The sequence below is a fragment of the Diceros bicornis genome, chromosome 7 (genome assembly GCF_020826845.1).
Source record: "Diceros bicornis minor isolate mBicDic1 chromosome 7, mDicBic1.mat.cur, whole genome shotgun sequence".
Classification (NCBI taxonomy): Eukaryota; Metazoa; Chordata; class Mammalia; order Perissodactyla; family Rhinocerotidae; genus Diceros; species Diceros bicornis.
Window position 1 is genome coordinate 36,854,250 of NC_080746.1, and position 23,828 is coordinate 36,878,077.

Genomic DNA, 23,828 nt, shown 5'->3' on the forward strand with positions numbered 1-23,828 from the left:
TATATTGCTGTTTATTTCTCCTTTTAGTTCTGTTTCTTTATGATTTGTATATTTTGGTGCTCCAATGTTGGGTGCATAAATATTTATCATTATTATATCTTCTTGATGGATTGACCTCTTTATCATTATATGATGACCTTCTTTGTCTCTTTTTACCATTTTTAGCTTAAAGTATATTTTATTTTATATAAATATAACTCCCTTGCTTTTTTGGTTACCATTTGCTTGAAATATCTTTTTCCTTCACTCTCAGTTTATGCGTGTCTTTAAGGCTAAAGTTAGTCTATTGTAGGAAGCATATCATTGGATCTTGTTTCTTTGTTTTTTTCCCATTCAGCTATTCTTTGTCTTTTGATTGGAGAATTTAAACCATTTACCTTTAAAGTAATTATTGATAAGTAAAGACTTACTATTGTCATACTGTTAATTGTTTTAAGGCTGTTTTGTAGATCCATTGATACTTGTGTCTTATCACACTGTATTTTTTTATATTTTGATATCTTTTGGTATCAGTATGCTTTGACTTCTTTATTATGTTCTTTTTTGTAATTACTACAGGTTTTTCCCTTGTGGTTACCATGAGGCTTACATAAAAAAATGTTAAAATTATAACACCTTATTTTAAACTGATAACAACTTAACTTCGATAGCATGCCTAAACTTTATACTTTTACTTTTTCTCCCCCTCAAATTTTAGGTTATTGAGTTATAGTTTACATCTTTTTAATACTGCATATCCAGTCACAGATAATTGTAGTTATGCTTATTTTTACTACTTTTTTTTTTTTTACTTTTAAACTACAGTTTTAAGTAAATATCACACCACTATTACCATATTATAGAATCTATCTTTGATTATATATTTACTATTACCAGGGAGTTCTACACTACCTTCTTATGTTTTTATGCTAATTACTGTCTTTTTACTTCTACTCAAAGAACTCCCTTTAGCATTTCTTGTAAGGTGGTCTAGAGTTGATGGGCTCCTTCCACTTTTCTTTCTTCAGGGAAGTCTTTATCTCTCCTTCATTTCTGAAGGATGGCTTTGCCAGGTACAGACTTTTTGGTTGACAGATATTTTTCTTTCCATATTTGAGTATAACATCCCATTTTCTTCTGGCCTCAAAAGTTTCTGTTGAGATATCCACTGATAGTTGTATGGAGGTTCCCTTGTATGTAACTTCTCTCTTGCTGCTTTCAAAATTCTTTGTCTTTGTCTCTTAACAATTTCATTATAGTGAATCTCAGTGTAGCCTTATTTCGGTTCAACCTATTTGAGGTCCTTTGGCTGTCATGGATCTGGATGTCCCTTTCTTTCCCCAGGTCTGGGAAGTTTTCAGCCATTATTGCCTTAAATAGACTTTTTCCCTTTCACTTCTCCTTCTGGAATTCCCATATTGCAGATAATGTTTCTTTTGATTCTGTACCATAAGTCTCATAGGCTTTCTTCCCTCTTTCTACTTTTTTTGTTTTTGTTTTGTTTTTGATTCTCTACTAGATGATTTCAAATGTCCTGTCATCTAGGTCACTGATTCTTTCTTCTGCACAGTCAAGTCTGCTTTAGAAGCTATTGAATTCTCTATTTCAGTCATTATATTTTTCAGCTCTAAAATTTGTCGTTTTTTTGTTTTACAGTTTCTATTCCTCTGAACTTGTTTTGTTTATGCATTTTTTTTTTTAATTTTGTTTAGTTGTCTGTCTGTGTGTCCTTGTAGTTCACTCAACTTCTTTAATAAGATTATTCTAAATTCTTTGTCTGATAGTTCATAGATTTCCATTTCTTTAGGGTCAGTTATTGGAGGATTATTAGATTCCTTTGGTGGTGTCATGTTTACCTTATTTTTTGTGATACTTGATTCCTTATGTTGGTATCTGTACATTTGAGTAAGCAGTCTCCTCTTCTAGACTTTACTGGTTCACTTTGGTAGAAATATTCTTTACCAGGCCACTCAGCTTTGTGTTCTTGACATTTCAGCTGGTGACATTCTTGTGCAGCCGGAGCTTGCTATCCACGTCTCTTTTTGGGTGAGGCCACTGCCCATGTTCTGAGGTCAGGGGATGCTGAAGGCTGAGAACAATTGGATAGGACCACTGGCTTTGTGTCCTGCCCATGAGAGGCTATAGGATGGGTTCCATAGTTGCCTGGGTTCTCTGGTCAGACTTCCTAGATGGTTGGTATTGACTACTATACTCAGCAGTAGATATGGCTATGAATTAACTTCCTGCCTTGGTAGGGCAGCAGAATGGGCCCCAAGGCCTGCACTGCTCATTGTTTGGGAATCTGAATCAGGATAGACTGTGCACTGAATATTTTGGCCAGATGGGGCCATTACTTTTTTTCTGCAGATAGGCAAAGCCACATGCTGTTCTCTTTGTTCAAGTGTCACTGTAAGCAGGGCTGTAGGATGGGCTATACAGCTTCTCATGTACTCTGGTTGGGTCCCCTGGTTGGGTGGGCTGAAAGCTGTATTTAGCCATAGGTGGGACTACAAATTAATTTACCTACTTGGGTAGCACCCTGTACAGGCCCAAAGGCTGGCAAGTCTCTTGTTTGAGGACAAAATTAGGCAGAACTGTACACCAAGTTCAAAGGCCTGATGGGCCACTGCCCTAATTCTGTAGATGGGGAGGGCTGCTGGCTGGGTTCTACATTCCAGTGCTGCAGTAATCAGAGTTTCAAGATGGGCTATACAGATTCCTAGGAGCTGTAGTTAGGTTTCCTGGTTGGGTTGGGAGAGAGACCATATTCAGCTTTGGGCAGGGCTATAAATTACCTTTCCTGTCTGGTTGGGGCTACAGAACAGGCCTCAGTGCTGGCAAGGCTCTTTGTCTGGCAATCAAATCCAACAGACCTGTGTGCTAAGCTCCCTGGACCATCATCTTGGCTCTGCAGACACAGAACTGCTAGTTGGCTTCTCTGCTCAAGTGCCACTGTAATTGCAGCTGCAGCGGGGGCTACTGAAATTCCTGGGAGCTCTGGTTATGTTTCCTGGTTAGCAAGGTTGGAGGCTGTACACCTCAGTGGGCAGGGCCACATATTAGCTTTCCTACTGTGAGAAAGGGGAGCATAGAATAAGCCCCAGTGATGACGAGACTCTTATTTGGGGAGTTAACCAGGAAGACCTGTGCCCTAAACTCTCTGGCAAGACAGGGTTGCCAGCTTATCTCTGCAGACAGGCAGAGCTGCTGGCTAGGTTCTTTGCTTGAGTGCTGCTCGACCAAGCCATTTTCCAGGTGCTCAAGTCAGGCTTTTTGGTCAGGCAGGTCCAAGAGCTCCACTTAGCAGTCAACAGGGGTGTGAATTAGCTTCCCTGTCTGGGAAGAGCAGGGAATCCACTCCAAGACTGGCAAGGCTCTTTGTTTGTGGTCTTGACACAAGCTGACCCACACCCCAAGTTTACTGGCCAAATAGTGCCACTGGCTTTTCTCTGCAGTTTATTATCTCTGCCTGCTGGCTCTGGACTTGAGCACTGCTGGTCTACACAGCTCTCAGGTATTCCAGTCAGGCTTTCTGGTTGGGCATGGCCAGCAGCTACACTCAGCAGTAAGAAGTGCTATGACTCAGCACCCCTGCATGGGCAGGGGGAAGACTAGGCTCCAGGGTTGACAAGGTTCTTCATTTGAGGTCCCAAATCAGGCAGAACTGTTCCCTTCTGAGTTCCCTGGTCAGACTGTGCCACCATCTTGGCTCTGCAGATAAGCAAGGCCACTGGTTGGGATTACTACTTGGGCACTGCAGGTAGGAGCTCAGTCTTCCTAGATCCAAGTGCTAGTTGTTACACACTACACCCTCCTTCTCCATCACAATCATATTCCCAGTGGTCAAGCCCCACAGATTTCCTCACAATCCCTGTGAGGTGAGACTAGAGGAGAGACTCCCAAGAAGTGACCCACAATGCTGGGAGAGCTAGATGTCCAGCCTGGGCTCTCTTTTTTCACTGGAGGAACTGTAGACTTAGAGGAGACCTCTCAGCGTGGTGCTACAATAGTCTGGAGTAGGGGCAATGCAGTGTGTAACCCTTACTCTTACCCTTCTAATGAGGTCTGTCATGGTTTCTGTGGTGCAAGGGGGTGCCTTAGCTTCACCTCCGTGTTCTAGGACTTTCTCAGTGATGTCTTTTCCATGAACAGTTGATAGTTCTTCTTGTGAGTGGGAGCAAGGTTGGGAATGACCTATGTTGCCATCTTGGTGATGTCACTCCCTCAAAGTATAATTTTAAACCTAATGAGTTGGTGATTTTCATTGTAACTGCAATCTTAGGTTTTTTGGTTTGCTTTTTACCAGAGCGTATAAACACAGACCTTAGCAAATGTGATGCAGCTATTGTTCTGGCACATTATTATTTTTAATTTATGCCAATTAATAAAAAATGCCATAAGCTGTTTACCTTTTCCTTATATGGGCTGAAATACACATTTCTAGAGTAGGTATCTACTATCCAGTTCTTTTTATAATCTAATACACTGGGATCTTGACCAATTTGCTGTCCCACAGGACATCATCCAAGGTTCAGTGTGTTTATGACATCAGGCAAATTGTATCTAGTGAGCATTAAGTAACATGAATACTCCTGGTAACTTGGTATGATACAATAATGCCGGAAAGTAGGTAATAAACTTGATACAATATCAGGGACTTGTCATCTTGGTTGTAACACTTCTAAGCTGTAGTGTTGGTAGCATGTTGAAATTTTCATCAAAAGTAACAAATAGAATGACAACAACAAAATGACACATCAAGCATTCCAAGTTTCTGTCCCTACAGAGAAACATCAAAAAACAAGCAGAAACTTCCAGAACCAACTTTGTCATAACTCCGGAAAATAATCAAAGATTTATAGCAATCAAGCAAATGCTGAATCAAGAAAAAGGCAATTTAAAAATGGTAGGAACACCTTTGTGGCATTTTTACCTGCCCTTGACCCAAACCCTCTCTGTCTTGGTGGCAGTTTTAAAGAAGACAGCTCGTATTCCCAGTGTGGGACCTTGATCTCTGGTTCTGGAGAATGAGAGCAGACCTTTGTGGAATATTATGTTTCTCTGTTCTAACTTATCTGGAAGATACCTGAAGGACTAATCCAAAATACTCATTTCTTTTTTGCCTAATTTGGAATTGACTCAGGGCATAAAATTGGTGGGCATCGCTTGAAAAGACTGTGAGGCAAATGACAAAATAGCAGTCACATGAGGTAAAATAATATGGTTGACACATGCAATAGATAGCCTAAAGCCAGGGTGGAAAAGCTAAGGAGTTTCTTTGGGAAATCCAAATATTCAAAGCTGCCAATGTATAATGAGAATTTAGAATGTCATTCACACACCCAAGGCAACACACATGCTCACAAAAACCTCAAGAAGACCCTAAATTTTCACCTTTGGCTGATCTCTAGGCTCAGTGCAAGCAGGAGTGAAGTCAAACCAAGTTGTAAATGGACTAGCGAAGTATTGTAATATTCCAGCACACAGCCAATCCTAGAAAACTGGGAGACCTTTTTTTTCTATCTCCCGCCAATTAAGGAAATTTCTATAAGAAACACTAGCTGAACATAAGCTAAAGAAACAGAGACTTCAGTGACCCACATGACAAAGCACACAGTCTTTTCAAAAACAGTTTGGAAAAAATCAGTAAGCAAACGGACTATAGCCTTCAACAATCAAAACATAACAAACCGTAGGGAAGGGAGAGAATCTGATTTCCAGAGTTAACACATTATAATATTCAAATATTCAGTTTTCAACAACAAAAAACTCACATGTCATTTGAGGAAAGTATGTCCCATTCAGAGAAAGAAAATAATTGACAGAAACTGTCCCTGAAAAAACCCAGACATTGTATGTATTAGTAAAGACTTTAAAACAACTGTCTTAATATGCTCAAAGAACTAAGGGAAACCATGGACAAAGAACTAAAGCAAATCAGGAAAATGAGGTATAAACAAAAGGACAATAAGGAAACATAATTTATTAAAAGGAACCAAACAAAAATTCCAGAGTTGAAAATTACAGTAGCTGGAATCAAACATTCACTAGTGGAGTTTAGGAGCAGATTTAAGCAGGCAGAAGAAAAAAATCAACAACTTGAATATAGGAAAATTGAATTATCAAGTTTGAGGAGGAGAAAAAAATGAATAAAATAATGAACAGAGCCTAAGGTGCCTGTACTGTAGAACTTTTCAAGCAGACCAACATAAACCATGATGGGAATCACAGAAGGAGCAGAAAGAAAGAAAGGGAAAGGAAGAAGAGATGAAAACCTGCCAAATTTGATGAAAGAGATGAATCTACACGTTCAAGAAACTCAATAAACTCCAAGTAGGATAAACTCATGGAGCACATCATGGTGACACATTATAATCAAACTGCTGAAAGACAAAGACAAAGGGACAACCTTGAAAGCAACAAGATAGAAGCAACTCATCACATACAAGGGATCCTCAATAAGATTAACAGTTGAGTTCTCATCAAAAATCATGGAAGCCAGGGGCTGGCCCGGTGGCGCAAGCGGTTAAGTGCGCGCGCTCCGCTGCGGCGGCCCGGGGTTCACTGGTTCGGATCCCGGGCGTGCACCGACGCACTGCTTGGTAAGCCATGCTGTGGCGGCGTCCCATATAAAGTGGAGGAAGATAGGCACCGATGTTAGCCCAGGGCCGTCTTCCTCAGCAAAAAAGGAGGAGGATTGGTGGATGTTAGCTCAGGGCTGATCTCCTCACAAAAAAAAAAAAAAAAAAAAAAAAAAAAAAATCATGGAAGCCAAAAGGCAGAGGGATGATATATTTAAAGTACCGGAAGAAAAAAAAAAACAAAACTGTTAACCAAGAATTCTATATTAGGCAAAAGTCTTTCAAAAATGAGGAAGAAATTAACACATTACAAGATAAGAAAAAGGTGAAATGTTCCATTACCATTAGACCTACCCAATAAGAAATGCTAAAGGTGTCCTTCTGGTTGACAGTAACTCAAAGCCATATGAAGAAATAAATATCTTTGGTAAAGATAACTAAACAGGCAAATATAAACACCAGTATTATTGTATTTTTGGTTTGTAACTCCACTTTTTGTTTCCTACATGATTTAAAATACAAATGAATAAAAATAATAATTTTATGTTATCAAGCAATGTATAAAGATATAATTTTTGACAGCAACAATATAAAAGGGGAGATCGAGCCTATAGGAGCAAGTTTTGTACGACAGTGAACCTAATTTGGCACCAACTTCAACTAGATTGTAATAAACTTAGAATATTAAGTGTAGTCCCCATAGTATTCTCATAGAAAATACCTTAAAAGTGTACACATAAGGAAATGAGAAGAGAACTCAAACAGTTCACTACAAAAAAATCAACTAAACTCAAAAGAAAACAGTAATGAAGGGTAAAAGGGCCAAAAAAGTTATAGGGAGAAAACAGATGATAGCAAAATGACAGAAGTCTTTCCTTATCAGTAACTTGAAAGGTAAATAGATTAAACTCTCCAATCAAAAGACAAAGAGTAGCAGAATGAAAAACAGAATGCCAATTATAGGCTATCTACAAGATACTCACTTTAGATCCAAAGGCACAAATAGAGTCATGTGCCTCATATATGATGGTAGTCCCATAAGATTAGTACTGTATAGCCTAGGTGTATAGTAGGCTATCTAGATTTGTGTAAGCACACTCTATGATGTTTGCACAATGACAAAATCCCCTAACAACTAATTTCTCAGAACATATCTCCATTGTTAAGCGATGTATTACTGTAGATTGAAAGTGAAAGGATGGAAAAAGATATTCCATACAAAAAGTAACCAAAAGAGAGCTGGGGTGGCTAAACTAATATCACACAAAATAGACTTTAAGTCAAAAACTGTTATAAGAGACAGAAAGGACATTACATATTGATAAAAGGGTAAATTCATCAAGAACTTGTAACAATTATGAACATATATCAGACATATATATATACACACACACACACCAGACAGAGACACAAAATATATGATGTAAAAATTAACAGAAATGAATGTAGAAATAAACAGTTCTATGATAATAGACACCTCAATACTTTCAATAAGGGACAGATCATTTGGACAGAAAATCAATAAGGAAATATTGATTTGAATAACACTATAAATCAACCAGGCCTAACAGACATATAGAACACTCTACCCAACAACAGCAGAATACACATTATCCTCAAGTGCACATGGAATATTGTCCAGGAAAGCCATATGCTAGGACACAAAACAAGTCTCAATAAATTTAAAAAGATTGAAATCATAAAAAGTATCTTCTATGGCTATAATGTAATGAAGGTAGAAATGAATAACAGAAGGAAAACTGGAAAATTCACAAATATGTGAGAATTAAGTGACACACTCTTAAACAACTAATACATCAAGAAGAAATCACAAGGAATATTATAAAATGCCTAGAGATGGATAAAAATGAAAACAAAACACACCTGAACATATGGAATGCAATGACAGCATTGCTCAGATGGAAATTTATAGCTGTAAACACCTACATTCAAATAAAAGAAATATTTCAAATTAATAATCTAACTTTACACCTTGAGGAACTAGAATAAGAAGAGCCATCTAAATCCAAATCTTGCAGAAGGAAAGAAATAATAAAGATTAGAGCAGAAATAAATGAAATAGAGAATTAAAAAAAATAGAATCAATGAAACCACAAGTTGGTTAACTTAAAAGATGAACAAAATGGACAAACTATTAGCTAGATTGACAAAGAAAAAAAGAGAGAAGACACATATAACTGAAATCAGAAGTTAAAGTGTAAAAATTATTATTGACCTTACAAAAATAAAAAATTATTTAAGAAAATACTATGAACAATTCTATGTCAACAAATTAGGTACTCTAGATGAAGTGGAAAATTTCTTAGAAACCCAAATTACCTGACTCAGAAAAAATAAAAAGATGTTAACAGATCCAAAGAAGAGATTAAATCACTAATCAAAAACCTCTCATCAAAGAAAAGTCCATAACCAGATGGCTTCACTGATGAATTCTACCAAACATGAAAAAGAATTAACAGAAATCATTCTCAAAGCCTCAAGGTGGAAGCCTCACATTTGCCAATTTTATAACTTATTACAAAACTATAGTAATCAAAACATTGTGGTACTGGCATAAGAACAGACATATTGACCAATGGTATAGAATTGAGAATCTAGAAAATAAGCCAATACATCTACGGCCAATTGATTTCAACAAGGATGCCAAGATCTTTCAATAGGAAAAGACTAGTCTCTTCAACAAAGTACTGGGACAACTGGATTTCCACATGGATAAGAATGAAATTGGGGTCCTACCTCACACCATATATAAAAATTATCTCAAAATGGGTCACAAACTTTGTAGAAGGAAACAAAGGGGTAAAACTTCATGGCCTTGGATTTGGCAATGGATTCTTAGATATGACAACAAAAGTAAAAACAACAAAAGAAGAAGATAATTCATCAAAATTAAAAACTTTAGGGCATCAAAAGGCATTATCAAGCAAGTTTAAGATAATATAGAGAATGGGAGAGAATATTTTGGAAGTTAAATATCTGATAAGCATTTAATATACATGATATTAAAAGAACTCTTACAACTCAACAACAAAAAAGACAAAGAACCCACTAAAAATGGACAAAGAACTTGAATAGACATTTCTCTCAATAGATATGAAAATGGCCAATAAGCAGATTAAAATATGTTCGACATCATTAGCCATTAGGAAAATTAAATAGAAAACACAGTAATATAACACTTCACACATAGTAGGCTGGATATAATTAAAAAAATGGAAAATGACAAATTTTGGCAAGGATGTAGAGAAATTGGAACCTTCATACATTGCTGGTGGGAACGTAAAATGATGCAGCCAGTGTGAAAAACAGTTTTTCAGTGCCTCAAAAAGTTAAATAGAATTACCATATAACCCATAAATTCTACTCCTAGGTTACGTATATACCAAAAATAATGGAAAGGAGGGACTCTAACAGATACTCATATACCAATGTTCATTGTAGTATTATTCACAATAGCCAAAAGGTGGAAACAGTGCAGGTGTGTCAATAGATGAATGTGCATATACATATATGTGTGTGTGTGTGTATATATATATATATTATATATATATATATATATTATATATATATATATATATATATTATATATATATATACACACACACACACACTGGAATATTTGCCACAAAAATGAAGGTCTCATACATGCTAGAACATGGATGAACCTTGAAAACATTATGCTAGATGAAATAAGGCGACACAAAAGGACAAGTATTACATGATTGCGCTTTTATGAGATATCTAAAATAGGTAAATTCATACAAACAGAAAGTAGATTAGAGGTTATCTGCATTATGGGGAAGAGGGAAACGGATAGTTATTGTTTAATTGGTACAGAGTGTCTGAGATGATGAAAAAGTTTTGGAAATAGTGGTGACAGTTGCATAACATTTTGAATGTAATTGATGCCACTGAATTGTACACTTAAAGTGGCAAATTTTATGTTACATATATTTTACCGCAATAAAATAGAAAAATAGACAAGTTTCTGCATATTGCACCACTTAAAATATAACACCACCTATTTGTAAGTAAAAGGCACATTTTGATGGGACTCTTTAGATTACAGAGGAAACATACAATTTCTATGTCTGTGCTGGTTTGATTTATTGAATAATTGATAGGGTTGCAAGTTTAAAATGGTACAAAGAGCAAGATGAGGATTTGAAGCTGTTCTAGTTTGCAGAGCAAGCTGCTTTGCCACTTGGTACTTATGACCCAGCTGAATACATAGTGTTCTAAATATTTGGGGCATATTAGATGCTCTAGAGGTTTTCTGGCAATCTCCAATCAGAGAATCACAGCGTTTCCTCTGCCCAGTACAGAGCAAGGCCATGCCCTCTTTTAAAAATAAGTATTTTCTATTTGAGAAATAGGTCTTGCTTTTCTCTTAGGCCAAGTAGGACTGAGAGTTTGACCATAAAATACAAGTGACCATGTAACTTGGGCTACCTGACATGAAATAGGTATTGGATCCACCAAACCAAAAAGTTGTGCTGCAGTAGTCCATCCTTAAGTGAAAGTTGCATATATGAGGTACTGTCAAAGTGTTCCTAAAGTGACAATAATTTTCATCATCAGGTGTTTCCGAGTAAATGGCACCTACTACCACATTGACTACCACACTGACCCACTGCTCCTTCAGTCCACACCTATAGTTTCATGAGAATGCTTCCATAAATAGCTGACTGAAGAATTAAAAATACGACTCAGTTGGGGGCAGCCCAGCAGTGTAGTGGTTAGGTTTGCGTGCTCCTTTTCGGCAGTGCAAGCTTCATAGGTTTGGATCCCAGTCGCAGACCTACACACCACTCATCAAGCCATGCTGTGGTGGCATCCCACATTAAAAAAAAAAAAATAGAGGAAGATTGGCATAGATGTTAGCTCAGCACCAATCTTCCTCACCAAAAAAAAATTAAGGCTCAGTTCACATATTTTGGCAACAGCTGGAAGTATACAATAGTACAGTACAATGGAAGTACAATGGTACAACATTACAGTGCTATTCAGTGGAGTAAAAAGTATGGCTTGGAGAACACTGGGCAATGTAAATGCTCTCAGGAGGCAAATGTTCAAGTAATTTTTGTTCGTCCATTTAACTCGGAAGTAAAGTAGTCAGAATTCAGGTCTCACAAGCCGGGGAAGTGGTAATAGTTTGGATGGATGCACAAGGACTAGAAAAGTAAAAGACTTGAAGACAAAGGGACCTGTGGAAGTGGTCCAGGGACCAGATGGAACTGTCAGAATAAACAGAGATGTGAGGATATTCAGTCTCATACAGCTACTAACAAAGGGGCACCAATTGCAGAAGGTTCTCATTAATCAAAGGAACAAAATGACCTGTCTTATGGATATCAGTTTATTTTTCTAGTCAGAACAGAACTTATTCAATAGATGTATTCAATAGACTTAAGAAAAAAGTGGACATAGTTGCCTGAATAATGAGCATTGGCTTATCAACATGGACTTCTTCTCATTAAGGCACATCTGGTTATTGTTACTGCTGAGTACCAATATGGCAACCTTGGAGACTAATGATTAACCTCCAATATGGCAACATTCAGCGGGATGAAAAAACAGTTACCTGGTGGCAAAGTCAGTTACATTATTCCCCATTGAGATGGAGACAACAGCAATTTGTCACTAGAACTGGCAATTATTCTGGATATCGATTTGCCTTTCTTGACTGCCAGACATAATTCTGCCAGACACCAAAATCTGTGTTCTTACAGAATGCCTTATTCACTATCACGGTATAGAATACTTCTTTGATTTTGACCAAGGAACATATTATATTACCAAAAATTGAGATGATATGAATACACTAATAAAATTCAGTAATGTTACTATATTCTAAATTATAGAGAAATATCTAACCTGTGAGAATGGTATAGTAGAATATCAAAGTCTTACTGACAGAACCAGGAGGGAGGCAATAACTTGAGAGTTTGCAGCACTGTCCTTCAAGATGTGTTATTATGTTTTGACATGACCAATACATGACAGCTGTTCTTAGTTACATGACACAGGTTCAGAAATTAGAGAGTGATATTAGACTGGTTCCTTGCATTATTGCCCAATAACACAATTGTGAACGTTTTTTCTCCCATCATTAACTCTCTTAATTAATGCACGCTAATTGCCAGCATAGGATTGCTTCTACCATGGTACAAACAATATTTCTATTGAATCGGAATATGAGACTGATAACTACTCTGATCTCTTAATGCCATTGAAATAAGTGGCAAAATGCTGTGCCTTTGGAGTATTAAACCTGATTATCAAGTGGAAGTATGGGCACTGCTTCATAATGAGGTTGAGAAATATGTCTGGAATCTAGAGAGGGCACCTTTTCATATTCCCATATCCATTATTAATGCAAGTGATGGAGGTAGCAATTAATGGAAGAATATTAGGAATTTGGATCTTAATGACTCAGATCCTCCAGGAATGATATTTTTTACCATCTCTTAAAATAATAAACCAAAATCAGCTGAGAAGTGGGATAGTGGATGAAAGCAATTATTAATAACAATCATGGCCTCATTAACATTTTCAAAGTCTACAGTAACTAAGCATATTTTCTTCCATGTTTTTGTGCATACATGTGTATATATTAACCATTTTTATCCTCCTTCTTTTCCCCCTACTATTTTATAAAAGGTGTGCTAATGAGAGTTAAAATAATTTCGTCTAATAAATCAAAGGAAGATTTTGAATGAAAAATGAGTGACATGAACAATATATTAGGATGGAAACAGTGATTGATTGTGCTATGGTATCTTCTTTTTCAGGAAGACGGTGAATGTATATTAGTTTGTACAAGGCATAATTTCATCAGGTTATGAAGAAACACTCTAGTTGACATTGTTCTTTTAAATTGAATATCGATAAGAGACTGTGTACGGATGCTTGATGGGGAAAGCGGTGAATGGGCCAGACTGTCTCTTAGATATTCAACGCTCTTTTCTCTATTACAGGGTTTGGATGTTAAGAAACTACACATTTCGGAAAACCTGCTAGCAAGATATCAAATTTGAAATTGCCAGTGAAAGGCATTTCCAACAAGATTTGAAAGATAAAAGACAAACAGAAACCATTATTTCTGCTGTAGCATTGGCAAGCATGTAATGGCTTCAGCAGACACCATAAAAGAAATTTTTGCAAGGAGCTTTGAATGTCCTGTGGCGAATTATCCACTTTGGTGCTACAGAGAGTTGAGTTCATCAGAGGTGATTTCTGCAGAAATTGCTTTTCTAAATTCCTAAATGCTTGATGTTACTTTACCTTTATTCCTCCCCTTCACTACCTCTGTCCTTCCAAAGTTTTGTAAGCCTCTAATTTTCTGATGTAAATCCCATCTACTTTAAAAACTCGACTCAATCTATTTCTACTTAACAAACTAGGCTACATTCTTGATTGATCCTATACTGAAATGCATTCTTCAGAGATTCTGAAAATTGTCATTTTTCTTTTTTAAATAAGGGAAATGTAAGGCCATACTTATCTTTCTTACAAATACCTCATGTTTAATATGCAGGTGAAAATGGAGGAAGTAAAAAATATTATAAGTGCACTGTATATTTTTTTATTTTTGGTATTGTTTGATTAAAATTATGATTTCAAGGTTTAGAAATTTGATCATTTGCCTAGTTATAACGATTCAAGGCCTAGGACAAAGAATACACTTGGCATGTGTTTTAACCATGTTACCTTGGGTGAGGTATGGTGAAGCCAGATGCAGATCAAGAGGGGAAAACTGGAAAATGTTTTACAGTTTCATTATAGTCAGCCAGGTTGCCTGGGGAGAACACAGGATGCTATACAGAGACACTGGGGAAGCACAATGGCCAGTCACAAGGCAGCGAAAAAGAGGGGAACCATGGACAAATGCTTTTATTGCGTGTTTGCAGGAAGGAAAGAGTGAGACAGGGCAAGCAGGTTTAGGATTTGGCTAATTTGAATAATTTCAGCAGGCTTGAGGGCATAGGGACTGCCCCTGATTTTCTGGTACTTGGCCCTGAGGTGATTAGGGCAAGTGTATAGTGGCCTTAAGTGTGAGAGAACATGGGGATATGGTCTTAGTTGGCTTCTCAAGAAGGGGAACTGACTGGCCTCTAGTCAGGGCCTCAAAACTTGGTCAACACAGCATTTTAAAAACCTATATTACAGCATGCCATACTGGGCCTTAAGAAAATATACATCTCATCTGCGAATGTGTGTACGCATGCACATATGTATAGTTGTATGTATGTGAGTGCAAACATATATGCCCATGCATTTGAGCAATAATGTTTGAGGGGGGCCTTTAACATTAAAAATCTTCATAGATTTTTACATTGTTCTGTGAGGAGCACTAGCCAGAATTATCTGGCAAAGTGCTTTGGGATTAAATGACCTCTAGGATTTTGTAATAATGAATATTCATAACGCACAGAAAACAGTTGGTGGGGTGCTAAAAATACATCCTAATTTCTTTCTGATACTTTAGGATATCCATATCCTTTAGAATATACTCTGATTTCTAAAGGTAAAGATACCATCTCTGAAATAAAGTTATACTGTATAGGATGTACAGATTAGGCACTGTAGAAGAAACAGGCAGTGAATTTGAAGGAATAGAGAATATCCAAAGTAAATTAAAATAAACATAAAGAAATCACTTCAAGCACATCATAATCAAATTATAGAAAACTATGGTAAGAAAAATTATTAAAAGCAGCTAGAGAAATAAAAAGTAACATTACCTACAGATAATAGAGAAAAAGATAGAGAATACTTGGGACATATTAACAACTAAAAAAAACCCCACCTTGTCTGAAATTCAAATTTAACTGTGTCTTATATTTTATATGGCAACCCTACCAATAACCAAAAAGATATACCATATATTTTAAAAATGGGAATTTTTACCTTGGATAGAAAGATTTGAGCGATGATCAGATGAACTAGAGATGAGAATAAAGAATAGCTCAATGAGAGAACTGAAATTATTCATGCTTTGATAGTAAAGGCTTGAGACTTCACTTTTTGTTGTTGTTGGCTTTCACATGCTTATTCATTAGCTTTTACTCATTTAATTTGATTGAACAGGTTAGTAATATAGAGGTTAATAGCATGGACCCTGGAGTTTCTGTAGTATTTCTTTACCACAACCCTGCTATTCGCTAACCAAGCCCTTCATTTTCTTGACAGTCTACCTTGATTTATTTTGTTTTCTTTACTCATTGTGTGCTACCCTCTTTTGCGTCATGTCTATTTCTGTGTTTTTTTTTCCTACTTACATTTCAAAGACCAGCTCAAAATTAATTTCTTCTGTAAAATTTTTCACAAACTCCAAAAACACATCACCATAAAAAGAGAAAAATTTAGAGATTACCTAACTTTTCCAGTAGCAATCTTTGCATACTTCTAATATAGCAATTGTCCTAGTGTCTTATAATTTCTCCCTGGACAGACTGAACTCCTTAATGACAGGGACAATATATTACTAACAGCATTGTTAGTTACTATTTCCAAAGGGCGTAGATCATTGACTGACATGTAGGTGCTCAAAATGTGCATTCAATAAAATTAAATTGATGGAAATAATAGTGTTTAAAATCCTTACGGCGGGGCCGTAGTTTACTCACATTGTGTTAACATTGATAAAGGGCAAATTCTCTATACTTTCTGGTCAGCTGCCTCATACAAAAAGATATCACAAATATTTGAAGGAATTGCTGCTCTGGCTCTTGGGGGAATTTATTACTAGGTTTAGCAAATGTGCTTGTTCAGATCAATGGGCTGTTATGTTGACCTTTCACTGGTTGTTTGCTCTGATTCAGGCATTTACAATAAACTATGCTCTCAGCATTTCAACTCTGCTCTTCAATTCCTTTTTAAAAATGTTATGGCATCTTTGTCAATAGGCATTGCTGGAAAACCCAGTTGATGTTTTTGTTTTTGTTTTTATTTCTTTGCTTTTTTCTTAATGACGAAACAGTTTGTCTCTACAATGGCAGAGATTTAAAAATGTCTCTGCGGTTATCACTGTTACCTACAGAATATTTGTGTGTGGTGTGCAAATATATTTGGGTTTGATATGAAACCCAGAAACTCAAGAGTGACACAAAATTGTACTACAGAAGTGGGGGGAAAAAAAAGCAAGCATAATTACAAGAAATATTGGGGCTGGATGATGTTTCGATTTCTCAGAATTAAAATATCGTTTGTATTTATGTATATAGAACACATTGACTAACAAAATATAAACAAATAGTTCAATATTAACAAAGTAGTATATAAATACAGTCGATTGCTGCTTAACGTCAGGGATACGTTCTGAGAAATGCATCGGTAGGCAATTTCATCATTGTGCAAACATCATAGAGTGTACTTACACAAACCTAGATGATATAGCTTACTACCCACCTAAGCTATATGGTACTAATCTTATGGGACCACCATCATATATGTGGTCTGTCATTGACCGAAATGTCGTTATGCGGCACATGATTGTATATCTATTGATATAGATGTATATCTCTATATATTATTTATATATATGTATACATATATACAATTTCATTCTTTATAATTAACCAGACAATTTAGTGTAATATCACAGTTAGATATGACTTACAGGTGAGTGAGGGTATCCACTTATCATTGATAGCTGTGATTCCAGTAATTGAAGAAATTTATAATGAGAATCAGTGCTAATATGTATTGAGGAGTTTCTGTCCGCTAGTTCTCTCCCAGTTCTTTGTACATATTCTCTCATATAATCTACACAATACTAATAAGTTTTGTAGATAAAAGAACTGAAGCCTGGAAAGCTAGGTAACATATCCATTGTTACAAGGGCTATAGGTGGTATAACCAGGATTTGACTACCATTCAACCAGAACCCAAAACTATAACAAATACCGAAGGATCAGTTCGGTGACTGATGTGAGAGGATCACGAAGATGTCACAAACTGGAAGGTTTTCAGATGAGGCAACTAGACTTGTATTGTGCTAGATGATAGAAAGGAATGGATTCATTCATTTATTTGGCAGATATTTATTGAATGACTGCTATATGCTAGTGTTCTAGCTGCTGCTTGTAGAGTGCTGAATTTCATAGATAAAATCTCTGCTCTTATTCAGTTAAAATTCTAGTGAAGACAGGTAGACAATAAGTAAACCATTCAAGGAAAAAGATCATTTCAGCAAAGGGTAAATATTATGAAGACAATAAAAAGTGAATGATGGAGTATAACTACTAAGGAGCTGCTGCTTTACACTGGCTGATAGGGAAGAGCTCACAAGTGTGTTGATATGGAGCTGAGACTTGAATGACAAAAAGAGACAGTTAGGCATATGGCTGAGGGAAAAACTTTCTAGGAAGAGAGAATGTGGATGGCAATAGTACTAAGGTGGAAAAGAGTTTGTCCCAGTTGAGGAAAAGAAATAAGGCTGGTATGGCTAAAACATAATGAGAATGGCCACATACATAATTAGCAAGTCCTGTTGTAAAATGAAAATGTGGAGCCTTTGTTTAAAAATTATTAAGACTTTCAAGACAGCAACGGCAGATAATTCAACCAAGCTTGAGATCCTTCTGAGCTCAGGGTCCTATGTGACTGCACAGGTTGCATGCTGTATGTGACCGAACAGGGAACCGATACTGAAAGTGATAGAGGGGAGAAGGGAAACAAGATACGGTTGGAGAGAGAGGAGCCAGATTATACTGAGCCCTGTGAGCCAAAGGAAGGGTTTGGATTTCTTTCTAAGTGTGATGAGAAGACAATGGAAAACTTTGAACAGGAGGGGATGAGATCTGCTTTATAATTAATTAGAAAGGTGCAGTCTAGCTATTGTGCAGAATGGGATGTAGGGACCATGAAGAAAACTAAAGGGAACAATTGCTAGGCTGTGTCAGTAGGTATGGAGATTGTAGAAAGACTATATAGGGAGGGATCGCTATCAATAAGAAAATAAGAGTCAGGCAGTGAGAAGAAGCTGTCAACTAGGAATATATATAGGGATAGACACAGTGAGAGAGGGAGAAAGGCAGAAAGAGAGAGGAGAGAGGTGGACAATTAAAGGAAGCAACATTGCTGTATTTAGACAAGTATTTAGTGAGGGGAGGGCAGTGGTGTGTTAATAAAAGTTTACCAACTATATCTCCAAAAGACAATATATATGATATTAAAATATATTATCTTTATTATAAATTGGGCCACTATAAATTATGTGTAGTGTATAACTTTTAGATGGCCTTAAAGTACACAATATCCTTTATTGTGAACTGCAAATAGCCTGTTGACTCTCACAGAATACTTTTGTTTATGTTTTGCCAAAGTCTTGTGTTTGTAGCTAACCTATGGTTGCAAATGATTTATTAAGTGCACTTCCAAAATGAATATTGGTCAGTATTTTCTTTTACATTAACTAGTAAGACAAGCATGAAACAACAAATATATATTTTGGAATTTCATTGATTCGTTAATGACTTAAGTGACTTCTATACTGAATAAGATTTTCATTAGTCAGATTTTTATCAATCAGATATTTGTAAATCACTGAAGCGATCCTTTTTGGTTCTTGGTTCTTGTATGTAATGCTCTTTCATTTTTCTTCCAATTATAATCTATGCCTGCTTGGTGGTACTTTAAAACATTATAAGAAGGCTGGAGAAAAAACTTATTGTGATTTAAGAAAATAGGGATTAGAATTCAATCCTGTCTACATTACTCACAGCCCATGTGACAATGGGCATGCTACTTAATGCTCTAGGTCTCAGTCTCCTTATCTGTAAGACTTATAGTGGTGTGTAGATTAAAGTAGAAAATCTGATGCTTTCCAAATAATAGAAGAATATGTCCTCATTTTTTGTATTATTTACAATTTGGTCGTTACAGATATGGCATGTTTAAATTTAATATGAATTATTAATATTTTCTTCATCACTTTCTTAAGCCTAGAAAATCAGCAAAACAATAAATAGAGCCTTTGTAGTATTTACCAATTTCTGTGATACAAATATTCCAACTATGTCTAATTTCAGTTTAACATTATGATGCTACCCAATGCAGAACTGGGTAGAGATGTACAATAACACATTTATGAAATATTTCTATTATAGTGATATAATAGATATAAATAACCTCAAGAGCATAGATAATAGTAAAATAAGTATGAAGTGATGAGTTTTGAGTACTTATTATTTATTTTTTATATAATTCATTTAAAATGTAAGTTTATATAATTTCATTTTTAATAATGGCTTTTTGTAACAAATGGCTTCAAAATTCCTGAAAATTCAATAGTCAGATATCATGAGCTGATATAAACTGACTTGAGTACACAACTGTGAGAAGCACTTGTGTCTATGGGTTTCTACTTCCTCTCAGGCTAGGAGTCATATGAGAGTTTATGTTTCCTGAGATTTTTGCTACTGAGAAAGTACATGGTTCACATGGGGTCTGATCCCTTGGGTGACATAACCTTAGTATCATCCATCATGTCAGTCTCAGAATATTCTGAAGACTGTCTACTGGAGACACAGAAATTCACACTTCCCTACACTACTCCATAATGATGTTGCTCCATAGCTCAGTATTTCCTGGAGTGGATGTAAATGTCAAGAAAATTTTGCAGTCTCTATTTTTTTAGATTTTCTCATTAATTTATTCCATGTTATTTTTTTCTACTTTATGTTTTCTTTATACATTATTTTTAGGAAGGAATATCATTGCATCTGGGATACAGAACAAAATTCTTGATTACTATTCTTTAGCTTATTTCAAAAAAGCAGTACAGGGGCCGGCCCAGTGGCATAGTGGTTAAGTTGGCATGCTCCACTTTGTTAACCCCAGGTTCACAGGTTCAGATCCAGGCGCGGACCTAGCCACAGCTTATCAAGCCATGCTGTGGCAGGCATCCCACATATAAAATAGAGGGAGATGGGCACAGCTGTTAGCTGAGGGCAAATCTTCTTCACCCAAAATAAAAAAAAAAAGGCATTATGATCCACTACATTGTTGTAGAGTGATTGAGACAAGATTCCCCTCCACCTTATGTAAAACAAAAATTAGATTGACTTTCACAAACTCCAAGTGGTCATTTTTCACCAACTCTTTATATTTCATCCCTGCTGGTTTTTTTGTGTGTGTGAGGAAGATCAGCCCTGAGCTAACATCCATGCTAATCCTCCTCTTTTTGCTGAGGAAGACCAGCTCTGTGCTAACATCTATTGCCAATCCTCCTCCTTTTGTCCCCCAAAGCCCCAGTAGGTAGTTGTATGTCATAGCTGCACATCCTTCTAGTTGCTGTATGTGGGATGGGGCCTCAGCATGGCAGGAGAAGTGTTGTGTCGGTGCACGCCCAGCCGCCAGTAGCAGAGCGCGCATACTTAACCACTAAGCCACGGGGCCGGCCCCATCCCTGGTGTGTTTTTAATCATTAGTTTTATTTTCTTTGAAGTAAATAAAGATAAATGCAGCCCTTATAAAAAAAAATCTATGGGATCCTCAACATTTTTTCCACTGGTTCTGCAGGTTTGTTTTATTATAACAGCTTTGAGATGTAACTCACATACTATAACATACCATAATTTACATACCATGAATCCACTCACTAAAGTGTAAAATTCAGTGGTTTTTACTCTATTTATAGAGTTGTGAAACCATCACCACAATAAAGTTTAGAACATTTCCCACAAAAGAAACCCCAATCTCATTAGCAATCAGGTTTTAAAAAAATGTTTTATTGAAATATAATTGACATATAACATTGTAGTAATTTCAAATGTACAACATAATATTTAGATATTTGTATATGTTGTGAAATGATAACTATAATAAGTCTAGTTAACATATGTAAAGCCTAGTTAATATAGATAGTTAAATATAGTTACCTAGTTAATATAACTAGTTAACTAGTTGTCTAACTAGTTACATTTAAATTTTTTTTATTGAGGTATAATTGACATATAACATTAAGTTAGTTTCAGGTATACAACATAATGATTCGATATTCATATATATTGTGAAATGATCACCACAAAAGATCTAATTATCATCCATTATCATACATAGTTAAAATTTTTTCTTCTTAAGATGAGGACTTTTAAGATTTACTCTCTTAGCAACTTTCAAATATTCAATACAATATTATTAATTACATCCGCATGACATATTTATTTTATAACTGGAAGTTTATACGTTTTGACCCCCTGCCCCTGGCAACCACCAATCTCTTCTCTGTATCTATGAGCTCACTTTTTTTTTTTTTTTTAGATACTACATATAAGTGAGATCATATGGTATTTGTCTTTCTCTGATTGACTTATTGACTTATTTCACTTAGCATAATGCCCTCAAGGTCCATCCACGTTGTCACAAATGACAAGATTTCCTTCTTTTTATGGCTGAATAATAGTCCATTATGTGTGTATGTATATACATATATCACAATTTCTTTCCTTATCCATTGATGGACATTTAGGTTGCTTCCATATTTTGATATTGTATATAATGATTCATTGAACAGGAGGGTGCATCTATCTTTTTGAGTCAGTGCTTTTGTTTGCCTTGGATAAATACGCAGTAGTGGAATTGTTGGATTATATAGTAGTTCTATTCATATTTTTTGAGGCATCTCCATACTGTTTTCCGTAATGGCTGCATCAGTTTACATTTGCACCAACAGTGCACAAGGGTTTCCTTTTCTCCACATGCTCACCAACACTTATTATTTTTTGTCTTTTTGATCATAATCATTCTAAGAGGTGTGAGGTAGTATCTCATTGTGGTTTTGATTTGCATTTCCCTGATGATTAATGATGTTGAGCACCTTTTCATGTACCTGTTGTCCATCTGTATGTCTTCTTTGGAAAAATGTCTATTCAGATCCTCTGCCCATTTTTTAATTGAATTGTTTGGTTTTTTTGCTAATGAGTTGACTGAGTTCTTTATATATTTTGGATATTAACTCCTTATCAGATATATGATTTGCAAATATTTTCTCTCATTTCATAGGTTGCCTTTTCATTTTACCGATGGTTTCCTTTGCTGTGCAGAAGCTTTTTAGTTTGATGTAGTTTCACTTGTTTATTTTTTTGTGAGGAAGATCAGTTCTGAGCTAACATCTGATGCTAATTCTCCTCTTTTTCCTGAGGAAGATTTGACCTGAGCTAATATCCATGTCCATCTTCCTCTACTTTATACGCAACGCCACCACAGCATGGCTCAACAAGCAATACGTCAGTGTGTGCCTGGGATCCGAACTGGCGAACCCCAGGCCGCCGCAGCAGAGCACACGCACTTAACCACTTGAGCCACCCAGCCGGCCCCTCACTTGTTTATTTTTGCTTTTGTTGTCTTTGCTTTTGTTGTAAAATCCAAAAAAATCATTGCCAAGAACAATGTCAAGAGGTTTACTGCCTATGTTTTCTTCTAGGAGTTTTATGGTTTCAGGTCTTAGGTTAGTTACTCTCAAGTCTTTAATCCATTTTGAGTTAGTTTTTGTGTATGGTGTAAGATAGTGGTCTAGATTCATTTTTTTGCATGTGGCTGTCCAGTTTTTCCAACACCATTGATTGAAGAGACTATCTTTTTCCCATTGTATATTCTTGGCTCCTTTGTCATAAATCAATTGACCATCTATACATGGGTTTATTTCTGGGCTCTCTATTTTACTTCATTGATCTGTATCTGTTTTAATCCTAATACAATACTGTTTTGATTACTATAGCTTTGTAACATAGTTTGAAATCAGGGAGCATGATGCCTCCAGCTTTGTTCTTTCTTAAGATTGCTCTGGCTATTTGGGCTCTTTTAAGGTTCCATACAAATTTTAGGATTGTTTGTTCTATTTCTTGGAAAAATGACTTTGGAATTTTAATAAGGATTGCAATAAATCTGTAGAATGACTTGGGTAGTATAGACATTTTAACAATATTAATTCTTCCAATCCATGAACACACAATATCTTGCCATTTATTTCTGTCTTTTTAAATTTCTTTCATCAATGTCTTATATTCTCAGTTTATAGGTCTTATGCCTCCTTGATTAAATTTAGTCCTAGGTATTTTATTTTTTTGATGCAGTTGTGAATGGAATTGTTTTCTTAATTTCTTTTTCCTATACAATCATGCATCGCTTCAAGTCAGGGATACATTCTGAAAAATGTATCCTTAGGCAATTTTGTCATTGTGCAAACATCATACAGTGTACTGAAAGGGAACAAAACTTGCTACCCAAAGTGTGTCTCTT

The 23,828-nt window shown here is 36.0% G+C and overlaps 1 long non-coding RNA gene across 1 annotated transcript in view; it reads left to right on the forward strand.

Annotated features, from left to right (window-relative positions):
• The window catches only part of LOC131408513 (uncharacterized), a 213,314-nt gene that overhangs the window by 42,880 nt on the left and 146,606 nt on the right, over positions 1–23,828 (forward strand). Inside the window, exon 2 of the long non-coding RNA XR_009220778.1 lies at positions 13,562–13,813. This is a non-coding gene — a long non-coding RNA (uncharacterized LOC131408513). The remainder of the gene's footprint in view (positions 1–13,561; positions 13,814–23,828) is intronic.